This window comes from Carassius auratus, unplaced genomic scaffold (assembly GCF_003368295.1).
Source record: "Carassius auratus strain Wakin unplaced genomic scaffold, ASM336829v1 scaf_tig00001046, whole genome shotgun sequence".
NCBI lineage: Eukaryota > Metazoa > Chordata > Actinopteri > Cypriniformes > Cyprinidae > Carassius > Carassius auratus.
Window position 1 is genome coordinate 1 of NW_020523336.1, and position 15,616 is coordinate 15,616.

Below are 15,616 nucleotides of genomic sequence, written 5' to 3' on the forward strand. Positions count from 1 at the left end.
TACACACAAATACACCAATCGTCCTTTCTGCAGTGCAGTTCATTGCACTTTTTTTACTTTTAACTGAATACATTTTAGATTAAAACTCTGAATTGATCAAAAAGGTTTTTGTGCAGGGTTGATGAAGCAAAATGTATGACTTTAAGTCATATTTAACACCAAGTATGGAATAAATTGAAGGGAACACAACATGTCAAGATGTTATTTTCCAATGCAAGAATCTTAATTCAAAACATATTTACTTGAAAAACAAAATGATGAAAGATAAGTGTTGTTTTCTGAAAAACTGGATCAAAATAAAACGTATTTTGCTTTATGTGCCAAGTGTGCAGAATTTGTGTTTTTTAATGTGCTTTAGGTACACACCGGTATATATGAGAGCAGAAAACATTTAAATAGTAAGACTTGACATGGAAATAATAACAATGTGTATGAATCTGGAACAGAAGATTTACTGTACATACATATATGTGTATTATAGAGAGTTTCATAATACATTGCTATATATCTGCAGCCTACTTGTTTTAAATCTTAACTCAGTTTATTTGCGTTCAATATTTCCAAGACATTTTACATCTGTCAGTAAGTTTGTCTTGATTTGATGTTTGATGATTTAGATATTTGTATCAGAAAACAATGCTGAGGAAGAATATTCATGCTTTGCAACATTCAATGAATTTAATGACTCTACAGATCTGATTTAACATTTTTTAAGGCCTTTAATTTGTGGAAGAAAGAATCAAGACTTTAAGACCCGCAGAAACAATGTTGCCGAAACTTATTGATGGATTAATTTGCAATTCTCACTCAAAACATTAGGAGACACATGTGATCCAAGATGTTTTAATGTGTGCAGTGTTTCACCAGCACTATTTCCATAGCACTCGTGATTAATACCCTCCCATCCACTGATTTGGGATTCATCACCGTTTTCTGTCAGAAATCCTGTGCGGAGAATGTCAGTCAGTTCCTCCCTTCAGCAGAGAATCAAGACGCACGGAGCGGATCCGGATGACAGCGGGGATGACTGGGAGATCGGTGTCGGGAATCTGATCATCGACCTGGACGCGGATTTGGAGAAGGATCGACAGAGATTAGAGATGAATCGCGTTTTGAGCGTTAAAAGCGCGGGAGGAAGGTCGCGAAAGCGCTGGAATACAATTGCGCAAACGCAGGAAGCGCCGCGTTCGACGGCCTGACGCAGCCGTTCCTCTGCAAAGAGCCCAAGAAACTCAGCTGAAGCGAAGGAATTCCTCCACGGACACGGATCGATTCCCGTCGCTGGAGATTGTGAGCGGCATTCCCAAAGCATGCGTCGGTAAGCGGCGCGAGGCTCAAGGACGCGTCTCAGAGATGAATTCAGCACCAAGCGCCGGTGGACAGCGACGAACCGGCGCCGCTCGGCAGAACCAAAGACGGCAAAAAGGGCAAAACCCAGAGCAAAGGAGTGAAAAGAGAGCAAAGACTCGAATAAGACTCGGAAGGAGAAGCCAAGCGATGAATTCGGCCCGCTTTCGGAGAACGGAAGCGCTTTGGGAGGAACGGAGATCTCATCTGCAGGGGCGGAATGGACGCAGCTATTGGTTGACCACACACATACCGAGGAGGCACAGCCTGAGGACGGTAAGCTCACATCTGTTCTCCCCATGTGTGGATAACGCGCGTGCGATCACAGAATCCCGCTACTGCGTTATGAAGAATCGCGCGTGAGGCTGTCGGTGGCGCTGATGGCGGATTCAGTGATTGTGTGCTTGAGAATCACGCTCCCACAAGACGCTGGGAAAAGCTAAGGTTTGTGCTTCTTAAGTGCGCTATGCGCGAATCTCATTGCAGCCGAAAGCAAAACGAGCACCAAACACCTTCCGTGCAATGACGGATTTCCATTCGATGTCAATATAAAGAGGTTTTCTTTTGTTTGTCAGCCATTTCCTTTGTTAACGCAGCCCTTGTTCAATTCTTCACGTCTGTTGCCATTGGAAACCTTAGCATCTTAATTCCCTCTGTATGTTTTGTACAAAGACATACTGGCTTGTTTAAAGCAAGTTGCCTTTCGTGTGTTATTTACAGTTTTAAATATAGAGATAAGCTCCACCCCCTCCAGTCTTGGCCATTCTGCTCTATTGTCCCTCATCTATATGTCTTTTTGCATTTGATTCCAGTGACATCACTCAGATGTACATCATTCACGAGGCTATTCTGACATGCTGTCATCGCTGTAGGAGCTTTTGTGTGTTTTCCTTGAATCAGGAGGATTAGGCGATTTGCAGAATTAAAAATACCACATAAAATATTTTGTACAAGATACTAGCATGCAACTGTATTATACTTCAGCTGGCACTGTGTTGTGCTCTCTTTCTCTCTCCAGTTGAGTGTTAAGACGGCGGTCAGTTGGAACAAACACACAGGAAGCCGAGAAAGCCTTCGAGTCCAGCTACATGGAGCCATGTCAACCAGGAACCAGCGTCAATCTAGAGGGAATTGTGTGGCATGAAACGGACGAAGGTGAGAGCTTGTTATTCTGTGCAATGTTCCACACTTATAAAACAATATGCTGTTGTCAAATTATCTCCATGCATGTGTTTCCAGTTAGTATCTCACATCACTATTTCTTCTTCACAACATTATGAATGACTGCATTCATATTGGTTTCACTGGATATGTGATGAGTGAAGGGCGAGTTTTGTCATTAGCTCCACAGGACTGCGTTTCCAAAGCAGCTGTGAGACTGAAGCATTCGAAGGAAGAGGAGACACTGGTTGCATATTGATTAAGCAAATTAAAATTGCAGACCACCATCTTAACTTTCATCACTGAGATCAAGCACAGGATGAATCCATTCAAAAATACAGTGAAAACATCAAGATATGGTTAAACCTAAGGGTTTTATTTGATGTTTGTAGAATTTTTTTTTTTCCTTTGGAATATTTGGGATGCTTTTTACTTTTAATATTCCAGAGGGAATCATTACTGTGGCTGTTTCTCTTTGATTCCAGGGGTTCTTGTTGTGAATGTCACATGGAGGAAAAGGACCTATGTGGGGACTCTCTTGGACTGTACCAAGCATGACTGGGCTCCACCACGGTAAAACAAGTTATTTTATTCTTGAATGCTTAACTTGTAGTGTTTATATTAGGGATGTTCATCTCCATCACAGAGGCCGATGCGTTGTGCATATCGATGCATAGCTAATGATGCGATACTTTAAAGATACTTATTCCATAGTCTGACTAACTGGATTCTGATTGGCTGGTAGGTACGCAGTAAAACAGTTTAATAGTTCAAAGAAAAAGTTTCATCACCATTCTATATTAATGCGCTGCTTTAATTAATGCAAAATCCAAGATGTTCATGAATTTTTCAACGCTTCCCTTCTTCTTCCGCTTATCCCAGTGATTTTTATTAATAAAATAGCTTAGATACTAGACTGCTACATTTTTGCTAGATTTCGCCATTTTCGTAGGAATTAAATGTTGAGATTGATGCGCATTATTCATTTTAACTTGTCTATAACTTTAACAAATTACCATGGAAGAAGTGAGATATTCAATGGTTTGCCGAGCATTCAAGGATTTTAAATGGATTTCAATGCAATTCAGTGTTGTACAAATAGTTTGCTTTTACTTCTTTGGTTGATTGTAATTATTCGGTGGAAGATCCAGCCCTACCTCTGCCATGTTCATTTATGTGACTGTCAGGACACGCCTCAGTTTCTGTAGTTGTAACGTGTAGAGCGTTGAGTTGAGGATCCAAATGCAGCTTTATTAAGATCATAGTCGGACAGGCAGGGTCAAAACAATAATATCCAAGGCAAATCCAAAAGAGTAATCCAATAAATAAGCAATGGTCAAGGCAGGCGATCAAAAAATCCAGGAAACAATACAAGATCAAAAACACAAAGGCATGGAAACATGGAAACACGGAAAAGCTATAGGCTAACTATCATCAGCGGTGAGTGTGTGTGTGTGTGTGTGTCTGTGTGTGCGTGTGTGTGTGTGTTCCATTCTTATAGTGTGTGACATATGAGGTGATGAGAGACAGTTAAATGCATTTGCTTATGAGTCCAGGCAAAGGATTATGGGAAATGGAGTCTGGGGTAAAGTGGCAAGAGTCTGCAGTGAAGTGCTCTCAAGCGAAGCTCATGGGAACTCCAGCTAGAGATTGTGACAGTAGTGTTCACGGAGCAGCAGTGGTGATGAAGGGACACACTTTAGAAAGAGATTAGAGAGGAGAAATCAATCTATATATAAAATATTGTTCAAAAAATCATTGGTCACATTCTAAATGATAAAAGTAAAATTACTATATATAGAATTAAATTGATTTTTACTGATCCAAATAGAAATGATGGATTTCAATACAAATTCTAACTTCTAAATTCTAACTAAAATCGATGCATTGCATCGGTAACTTTTATACCATGAATCTTACTATCCCTAGTTTATATACATATAAATTAAGATTCAAGAAGGATTTTAGGTCACGATTCAGACCTGTTTTGAATTTAGATCCGTTCATTTAAGAAGAAAAAAGTTGATTTATTTACAAACACTCATGACTTCTTGTTGTTCTTAACTAGGTTTTGTGAATCACCAATGAGTGATTCTGAAATGCCTTATGCACGTGGACGTGGTAAACGGATGCGGCTGGCCATACCAGATCAATCAGCTGTAGACCCGAGTCTTTCCAAGATAAGAGGGATAACACACAAGAGGCGTGGTGTGGGAATCGGCAACAAAGGAAGACGAGGGAGTCTGAATCTCAGTGGCTGTAGGACACCAGGATACTACACCGTGGATGACATCAAATCCAATCCACTTATGTGTGGAAAACGAAAAGGCAAAGCCCCGGCCGATCTAGATTTAAGCTTGGTCTCGGATGACATTAGGAATGGGAATGGGAAAAGGATACGAGCCAAATCCAGGAGCGCTCCTTCCACCCCTCAGGGTAAATCTGACCCTGTGTTTCTTGATCAAGTTTGCGCGTCACCAATGCTAATAGACTGTCCACATCCGAACTGCAACAAGAAGTACAAACATATCAATGGGCTTCGTTACCACCAGTCACACGCTCACCTGAACAGTGACAGAAAGCAAGATTTTGAGGTGGAGAGCGAGGACAGGCTTTCAGATTTTGATGAAGTACTCAGCTCTGTACCTTTTGATTCTTCTGAGAACATCATCTCCAAGAAGCCCAGAAGCATGTATAAACTCAATGCAGTCAGTTCTCCAAAGAGAAGGAAAGCATTTCTCAACAATGATACCAGTCCCATAGCCAATGCAAAATTACGCCCGAATGTGGCGAGTAAAGACGGATCAATTGACGACCTGAGCAACCTCCCACTCATTTCCAACATGTCTGTTGTCCTTGAGAACTGCCTCATAACGGATCGTAGTACATCTGTTGAAATGCCTAAGCTAGAAGCGGAGGGAGCTATTGATAAGAGGGACATATGTAGCAAGGTTAAGAAAGAAGGGTTCACTGAGAGATGCTTAGCCAAGTCTCGAACCAACAGACCCATCAACGCTGCTCCTGCTCCTCCGAAGCTGACCGCTATTCCACCTGCTGCATTTTCCACTAAAATCACAGAAGTATCTTCTAATCAGGCCTCTCCGACTGTTGCCCTCACGAAAGCCAAGAACCTCTCACTGAAACCCATCAAGCCAAAGCTGGACATTATTGCACAAGTTAATATGTCCAACACCACCACAGTCCTGAGCAAAGACAGTAAGAGAAAGGAAAAGCATCGATTAAAGGACAGGAATTGTAAAGATCCCCGGAGCCCCAAAAGTGACCTGATTTACACAAAAATGGATGATACAAAGAATATCGGGAAAGACTTTCCTGTGAGCCTCTTGAAAGAGCACTTGAGCAAACAAGATGTTGTAAACGGTTCAAGTGAAATGCAAGAAAGCCGCATGGCGAGTATCAGAGCCGAGGCTGACAAGGTGTACACCTTCTCAGACAATGCTCCGAGTCCTTCCATCGGGAGCTCTGTGAAAACAGACTGCGTCCCTCTTACAAACGGAGATGGAGCGAGTACTAAAACAAACAGTCCTGCATACTCTGACATATCCGATGCAACTGAGGATGGTGGGTCAAACTCAAGGTCCAGAAGGAGCTCGACACAAGATTCAAACTCAAACAGCAACATCAATCCCAAAATTACCTCAATGACTACCACTCCCGCGGTGACCCCAGGAAAAGAGGTCCAGTCCACATCTCACGCCCATGGATATGAATCCCATTGCATCCCAGGTTACTTGCATTCTGGGCAAGCCAATTCAACTTCGTTCCATAAGGTGACCTCACCTTACGGTCGGACGAAGGATGATTTGAGAGATTTAAATGAGGATATAAAATGCTCAGAATCCTCTAGCCACTCAAGTTCCCAATCACAGCTTCAGTACGCTGAAACACACACAGCCCTGGCTCAGTCTTTGTACTATGGACAGTACAGTCGGGGTGTTTCAATGGACCAGAAGGTTCTAATGATGCCCAGCACCCACAGACCTCTCGGTGAGGCATGCTGTGAGGAAATGCAGTATAGCAAGAGTAGAGGTCATGTTAGACGAGGAGCCGAGCAAAAGGAACGAACAAAGGATGAGCAAAAACAGTTCATTAGCTCTCCTCAGTCAATTCATAAAGGGGCAAACTCTGTTAAGATTAACTGTGCAAAACCTGGCTTCATCTATGTGGATTTGGACAAGCAGCTGTCCTTTCAGCAGCAGCAGCAGGGGAAAACGTCCCAAATCTCAATGTCAAAAGAACAAGTGGTCCTCAAGGAATCTGAAGACCTCAGTTTGGAGAGTTCAAACTCAAAATCAAATGTGGACACAAATGTAACATTTCTAAATGTAAGTTACTAGATGTTACTTATCATTTACTGAGGAAATGTTGTTTTAAAGACAATAACAGACTTCTAGGAATGTCCTTGGTTTTGCTGGAATATCAATCCAAAGTATGTTGTTTTGGAAATATGATACTTAATCATCAAATTATCGAACTGCCAGGATTCTTTGATGATTGAGAGCATATTTATTTCTAAGACTGCCATCCTTTTGAAATTTTCCATGAAAAAGAACTCCATTAAACAGTAGTTTCGCAGGGCTACTGTTTCATAACAAAGGACTTCCCTGTAAGGTGTGTGATTTCATTGGTTGTCAGAGCAGAAACTGTTTGACAGTAGATGTTCCTCTGGGTTTAGGCTTCAGAATCTCAGTCCTGGAGCCACTCATATCAGTCCAAATATGTGAAGCAGCAAAATCAAGAGGTCAACAAGATCTCTGAGGAAATGAGTCTGAGTCCAGACAAGGGGAAAAACTGGCACATGGCGCTAGAGCCCGAGTCCAGGCTGGAGGCTGAACTCCAGAACGTCAAGTGTGAGACGGCTGCTGAGGTCATCGAGGAAAGTACCAGACCGGAGGGGGACGAGACAGCTGGTGAGACATCTGAAGACTCAGAGAATGCAAGAGGGGCTGCGGCATCACCCCAACAATCCTTCATTCAGTTTCAGCATCCCTACCCCTATTTGCACTTGTGTGAGACAAGCAGCAATGCTTACAGAGTGATGTCTCCAGCTTTGGTCCATAATTACCCAGGTAATCATCTTCTGTATATGGCAAATATGACCCCAAAACTTTTGTACCACAAACTACTTGTAAAGTGTAAGTCGTGTGTTTTCCATTCTAGGTTTCCATTACCCTCTGTATGGAAAAACGGCAGGGAGAGAGGATTCAGAAGGGGTTCAAACCAGCAAACCAGTGACAGATTCGACAGCATTAGAGCTTCTGACACATCCTCTTCTACCGTATCACGGCAAATCCCCTGTTGTATGTATCTTACTATAAAAACAAGTAAACCATTTTTCGTAAGGCTTACAATATGGGCCTAAATGATAAATCTGAGACAAATTTTCTTCATTGTATTTCAAAGTTGTTTAACTCTTTCAGCCTGGAGAAAGAGGATCTCCAGAGCAGGAACGTGAGACTGAACGGGAGAGAGAACCGGTTCCCTTCGGCCGCCACCTTCAGGCGCATCATCTCACTCACCTGGGCATGAGCTACACGCTGGTGTCTGGCCAGTATGACCCCTTTCAAGGTGAAAAGGTCAAAAACAACTGAACTATACCACACTACTGAACTCACTATAGTCTATATTAGAGGGCTCATATCATGACGAGTCTTGTAAAACAAGAGTTTGTGGTGGTATTAGTGCGCCAAAGTACATTGCAACCCTAGTTCAAATCACATCTTTTGGTGTTTTGCCAATCCCGCTTCGCTCTCTCTCTCTCTACCCTGTCTGCTCTCTACTGTCTTGTTCGAATTACGGCATAAAAAAACAGAAATTTAATAAAGAAAAAAACATACTGTAACATTCAGACCTCAATAGTTACTCTCGAGTCAATGAAGAGCATGACATCTACAAAAACTAATCTGCAAAACTGACTCTGAACTCCTGTAACTTTCTGACAGATAAATGCAAACAGGTACATATGCTTTTGGCATGTCACATACTAAGAGGACATGTACATATCAGTCCTATGCCAAATGCGCGCTGCTCAAGCTTTTTGAATCATGAACCACAAACCCTCTCTCCAAATTGTCAAGAATTAACTCTCCCATTGCTGTTTGTGTAAAAATATATCATAATTGCAGAAAACACTGTAGTCCTGTAACATGCGCTTTAAAGACAGCAGTAAAAATTACCCATTTAATTCTTAGGGCAGTTGAGAGTGGGAATGCTCATGAAAAACTAAACTATGAATGGTTTTGGGTGTAAGTCAATGGGAAAAAATTGCTAGATAAAAATGATATGAGTCCTTTAAGCATTTTTACAGTGAAGAATGCATATGGTAAGAGTTGATTGTAATGTTCTGTAATCTACGATCCATAAGGTCTGAGCTCTGCGGCGCTGGTTGCAAATCAGCAAGTGACGACGACACAGACCTGCTCCAGCGGTGAGAAAATAGATACAAGTACCTCTGCAGTAAAATTAATTCCTGTAGCTCAAACAATAGATCATGGCACTAGGTCATGGGTTCGATTCCCAGGTTATGCATCAGGGTTGCCAGTTTTTCAGCAGATTTGGGCTACTTTCACATATTTGCTTTGGGTTGTTATTTAGTGCACATCAGGGCTGTCAAAATGGCTGAAAAACTAAATCCGAATTGTGTATTTAAATAGTAGCAATATTCAAATTATATAAAAATTTAAAAGACATCATTTCAGGTTGGGGGGAAAAGCTTTTGGCTTCTCTCCTGAAATATTATTAACATACGTTTCTCCAAGAAAAAAAAATAACATGACTACCTTTGGTAAAAAGTGCATAATGTTTAAAATAATGTTTATAAACCATACATATAATTAAATTTCTTAAGCGATTAGAAACAAAACAGCATCATGTATGTATAATTTAAAGGGTCAATACGATGTGATTTTAAGTTTTCCTTTCTATTTGGAGAAGAAGCTGTTCGTGAATAGATAAGATCCCTAAAGTTACAAAGACTAAAGTCTCAAATCTAAAGAGATATTCTTTATAAAAATTAAAACTTTGCCCTAAAATGCCTGGTTTAAACATTCCCACACATATCTACATCACAATGTGGAAAGATTTGCATAACTCTGCCAAATGTTCACAAAGAAAGAAGGCGTAGCTCGCTGTGCTGCCAGCGCCATGTTGTGAAAACACTGTGTTTCGTTGTGAAAGCGAAAATACTTTGTTTGTCTTCCAATAGAGGACACAACTAGATATCAGTGGTTTAGTTGTATTTACAACACTGTTCCAGAACAGTTCAACCCAAATAATCAGATGTGTGCAGTAGACTACAATGCCAGTGCTTCTAACACAAAGTCTGTAAGTACGTTTAAATATGTAAAGGATTTGCCACTGATGATTCAAACATGAGTTTTGAGCAGTGTAGAGTAGCGCTTGTTTGTCATTTCTCTGAGCACAAATCCTGACATGGTTTGATGTTTAAGTTGCGCGATGCAATGCAACGTGTGAAAACAGAGTGTAAGTCATTATAATCAGTATTTATGTCCCCACTGGATGGGGTAATGGGTTTAATTGTTATTGTCTTGTCGCGCCAGTGTTCTTACCAGGACATGCATCAAAGTATGGCAACATTTCTGACACACGCTTGAGGTATTTGGCCAATCACAAAACACCAGATGTAGTGGGATGTGGAAACCCCGCCCCCACCCAACCATAAAGTCTTGAGATATGTTTTATTTTTCCATTTCCATTTTCCATTAAAACATGCGCTCTCTTGTGTGAGACGCGAGTGCAACTGTGATAGATGTCCCTCTAGAAAATGCGATAAATATGTGTTCTGTGTGAACGGCTTGGTTTTTCAGTTTTGATCTTCTCCACAATATTTAGTGCGCCACTTATAAGGCTACCAGACGCACACCTAAAATTGTAATTTAATGATAAGACGAATATTTAAAATTAACATTTGTTTTGACAGTCCTAGTGCATTGGTTAAAGAAATCCCACCCCAGGGAATGGTAATTCAACCGGGAGATTCAAAAACCGTGGAAAAAATGTGGTTGGGCTAGTTTTGTTTTGCAGACCTGGCAACCCTGGAATGAACATACACATGGACTTTCAACGCAAGTCGTTTTGAATTATATTGATTGATTGAACTGAACATTTTTAAAGTTTATAGTTTAGAATGGAAATGTTTGCTTAAAGTTCCTATAACATTTAATTGTATAATTGGACATTTTGAACATTCAGAGACCATACGTTTTCATAACTCATTGGGAACATTAGAACAACCTTCTTAGAACATATTTTTGTTAAATTGGTTCCTTACTGTCTGTTTAATCTGCAGAAAATGACGGGAAGATGTGAGATCTGAATTTGAATCACACAAGGATTCAAAGACATCACTTCCATGGTGTTACACATTGCCTCCATTGGAGGCAGCGACTAATTTCATTTCTAACCAATGAATGTACTAATGGAGGACTGCAGTGGAACTAGACGAGGCTACGTGGTGACACGGACCTGAAAAACATTTCCTTCAGGTGCCAGTTACAAACAAGGTCTGCGTAAACCCCCCGGTCATTGGATTTTGCCTGTAAATGGCTACATCTAGCTGTTTGTATGCACTTATATTGTCTTGTAACCATACTATTGAATGTATTTTCTATTTCTTCACCTCTGTGTGGTAAAGGACGAGTTGCAATAGATTCTAAGTGACTGTAAGGTGGCTCGCTCTGCATTGACTTATTAACATGAATATACTGTTATTAACAGCCATTAATCTATTGTATCGTATAAAGTGGATGTTAATCGACAGTTCATCTCAGTGCCATACAGTATTATCGTGATGTACATAGTTGTACATAGTTGAACGAAGCTCAACAGCGACTATAACTAGCTTATGTACCTTTGTATTGATTCAGTGCAATGTATGGTTGTCTACCCACCTCACATAAACGGCAGACGTAGTCCTTTGTTACTTCAATAGTAATGCATAACTGAATATGTTTGTAAGTGGTTTTCTGGACAGAAAGTCAATGGTGTTGGTTGGTTGAGTCCTTCAACCAATCATTAGGTTTTTCTTGATGTCTGCTATATCAACAAACTGCAGTTGCTTTTTATACTGTCTCTGCCTTAACATATTTGGCAATCCAAATAAAAGTCAAGGTTGTTTTTACATGCTGATGGTTGTTTTGTGTGGAAAACCATTTGAATGTGAAAGTACAGTAAGTCTACATTAAGAATATGAAAATAAACCATGTTTCAGTAAGTCAACATGTTCTGTTCCCATTTAAATACCATATTGTTCTTGTTACTACATGTCCCAGCTAACAGAGAACGTTCTCACAACATTCTGGAGAGGTTTTCTCAAAGTTATAAAAGTCATTCAGTTATCTGGTCTTTAAAATTGTTCTCACAATGTTAGCACAAAAATATGATCTATATGTTGTTCATCTATCTTTTTTAAAATGTTTACTCTTTTTCAGAACGTTCAGGATGTTCATTGATTTAAAAGTAATGTTTAATGTTAGCAAATTAATTAAAATGGAATGTTCCTTTAACGTTTGCATAACCAAGAATGAAAAAATAGAACATTTGATCGTTCAGGGAACATACCAAGAGAAATAACGTTTTCAAAAAACCTTCTTCGAAGAACATATTTTTGTTACCTGTGGTAAAATCAAAATAAATTAATCTAAGATCTGTATTAATGAATCATTCTTCTGTCATGTTTTACTGTGAAAACGACTGTTGTAAATATGGCACTTTACCAACCCACATGAAAAAGTACCATAGAAGTTTATAGTAAATACTATAGTGTTTTTTAACCATACTATAGTAAAGTTCTTTAATTAATTTGTTGTGGTAATTCTATAGTTGCAGGGGTAATATAACAACTACATATATGCTCTCGTACTCTCTATTCTAATTCTATTTAATCTATTTGTAGACTTGACCCTCTAACACTTGCACTCTTTATTCTAATTCTATTTAATCAATTTGTAGACTTGACCCTCTGACACTCGTACTCTCTATTCTAATTCTATTTAATCTATTTGTAGACTTGACCCTCTAACACTTGCACTCTTTATTCTAATTCTATTTAATATATTTTTAGACTTGACCCTCTAACACTTGCACTCTTTATTCTAATTCTATTTAATCAATTTGTAGACTTGACCCTCTGACACTCGTACTCTCTATTCTAATTCTATTTAATATATTTTTAGACTTGACCCTCTAACACTTGCACTCTTTATTCTAATTCTATTTAATTAATTTGTAGACTTGACCCTGTGACACTCGCACTCTCTATTCTAATTCTATTTAATCTATTTGTAGACTTGACCCTCTAACACTTGCACTCTTTATTCTAATTCTATTTAATCAATTTGTAGACTTGACCCTCTGACACTCGTACTCTCTATTCTAATTCTATTTAATCTATTTTTAGACTTGACCCTCTAACACTTGCACTCTTTATTCTAATTCTATTTAATTAATTTGTAGACTTGACCCTGTGACACTCGCACTCTCTATTCTAATTCTATTTAATATATTTGTAGACTTGACCCTCTAACATTCACACTCTCTATTCTAATTCTTTTTAATTTATTTGTTTACTTGACCCTCTAACACTCACACTCTCTATTCCAATTGTAATTTATCTACTTGTTGACTTGACCATGTGACACTCACACTCTCTATTCTAATTCTATTTAATCTATTTGTAGACTTGACCCCCTGGCACTATCACTCTCTATTCTAATTCTATTGATTCTATTTGTAGACTTGACCCTCTAACATTCACACTCTCTATTCTAACTCTATTTAATCTATTTGTAGACTTGACCCTGTGACACTATCACTCTCTATTCTAATTCTATTTAATCTATTTGTAGACTTGATCATGTGACACCCGGACTCTCTATTCTAATTCTATTTAATCTACTTGTTGACTTGACCCTCTAACATTCGCACTCTCTATTCTAATTCTATTTTATCTATTTGTTGAATCGACCCTGAGACACTTGCACTCTCTTTTCTAATTCTATTTAATCTATTTGTAGATTGGACCCTCTAACATTTGCACTGTCTATTTTAATTCTATTTAATCTATTTGTTGACTTGACCCTCTGACACTCACACTCTCTATTCTAATTCTATTAAATCTATTTGAAGACTTGACCCTGTGACACTCGCACTCTCTATTCTAATTCTATTTAATCTGTTTGTTGACTTGACCCTCTGACACTCACACTCTCTATTCTAATTCTATTTAATCTATTTGAAGACTTGACCCTGTGACACCCGGACTCTCTATTCTATTTCTATTTAATCTACTTGTTGACTTAACCCTGTGACACTTGCACTCTCTATTCGAATTCTATTTAATCTACTTGTTGACTTAACCCTGTGACACTTGCACTCTCTATTCTAATTCTATTTAATATATTTTAGACTTGACCCTCTAACACTTGCACTCTTTATTCTAATTCTATTTAATCAATTTGTAGACTTGACCCTCTGACACTCGTACTCTCTATTCTAATTCTATTTAATATATTTTTAGACTTGACCCTCTAACACTTGCACTCTTTATTCTAATTCTATTTAATTAATTTGTAGACTTGACCCTGTGACACTCGCACTCTCTATTCTAATTCTATTTAATCTATTTTTAGACTTGACCCTCTAACACTTGCACTCTTTATTCTAATTCTATTTAATTAATTTGTAGACTTGACCCTGTGACACTCGCACTCTCTATTCTAATTCTATTTAATATATTTGTAGACTTGACCCTCTAACATTCACACTCTCTATTCTAATTCTTTTTAATTTATTTGTTTACTTGACCCTCTAACACTCACACTCTCTATTCCAATTGTAATTTATCTACTTGTTGACTTGACCATGTGACACTCACACTCTCTATTCTAATTCTATTTAATCTATTTGTAGACTTGACCCCCTGGCACTATCACTCTCTATTCTAATTCTATTGATTCTATTTGTAGACTTGACCCTCTAACATTCACACTCTCTATTCTAACTCTATTTAATCTATTTGTAGACTTGACCCTGTGACACTATCACTCTCTATTCTAATTCTATTTAATCTATTTGTAGACTTGACCATGTGACACCCGGACTCTCTATTCTAATTCTATTTAATCTACTTGTTGACTTGACCCTCTAACATTCGCACTCTCTATTCTAATTCTATTTTATCTATTTGTTGAATCGACCCTGAGACACTTGCACTCTCTTTTCTAATTCTATTTAATCTATTTGTAGATTGGACCCTCTAACATTTGCACTGTCTATTTTAATTCTATTTAATCTATTTGTTGACTTGACCCTCTGACACTCACACTCTCTATTCTAATTCTATTAAATCTATTTGAAGACTTGACCCTGTGACACTCGCACTCTCTATTCTAATTCTATTTAATCTGTTTGTTGACTTGACCCTCTGACACTCACACTCTCTATTCTAATTCTATTTAATCTATTTGAAGACTTGACCCTGTGACACTCGGACTCTCTATTCTATTTCTATTTAATCTACTTGTTGACTTAACCCTGTGACACTTGCACTCTCTATTCTAATTCTATTTAATCTATTTGTTGACTTGGCCCTCTAACACTCGCACTCTATTTATTTTCTGCTTGTTTTCTCAAAAGAAAATGCCTCTAACACTAACTTGAAGCACTAACTAGTTTTAACACAAATTAACAATAATGAACATCTCATGCAATTCCTCATTTGTGTGTGTGTGTGTGTGTGTGTGTGTGTGTGTGTGTGTATTTGCATCTATATAAATGTGTCATCATTCATTCATCATTGCCTCAAGCAAGCCATCAGAGTCTAAAGATTGTTAACGTTAGAGAAATCAAGTTTAGAGGAGAGCATTTTCCAAAATTTTACACGAGATACTCATAATATTTGACTTGAACTGTTAGTCTTAATTATTTAATGTATGTTTAATTTAATGAAACATGTAATGACAGCCAGGGTGTAATAGAATAAATTTTAACAAATATACATTTTATCTTTTAAGTTGAAACTGCATTATGTGGAATGTATATGTTTGCATACATTTTTTTAAAGTTAAGT

The 15,616-nt window shown here is 38.5% G+C and overlaps 1 pseudogene; it reads left to right on the forward strand.

Moving 5' to 3' along the window:
- The first annotated feature begins 936 nt into the window (after positions 1–936).
- Positions 937–11,886, forward strand: LOC113069200 (zinc finger protein 608-like; annotated as a pseudogene).
- Positions 11,887–15,616: the final 3,730 nt, after the last annotated feature.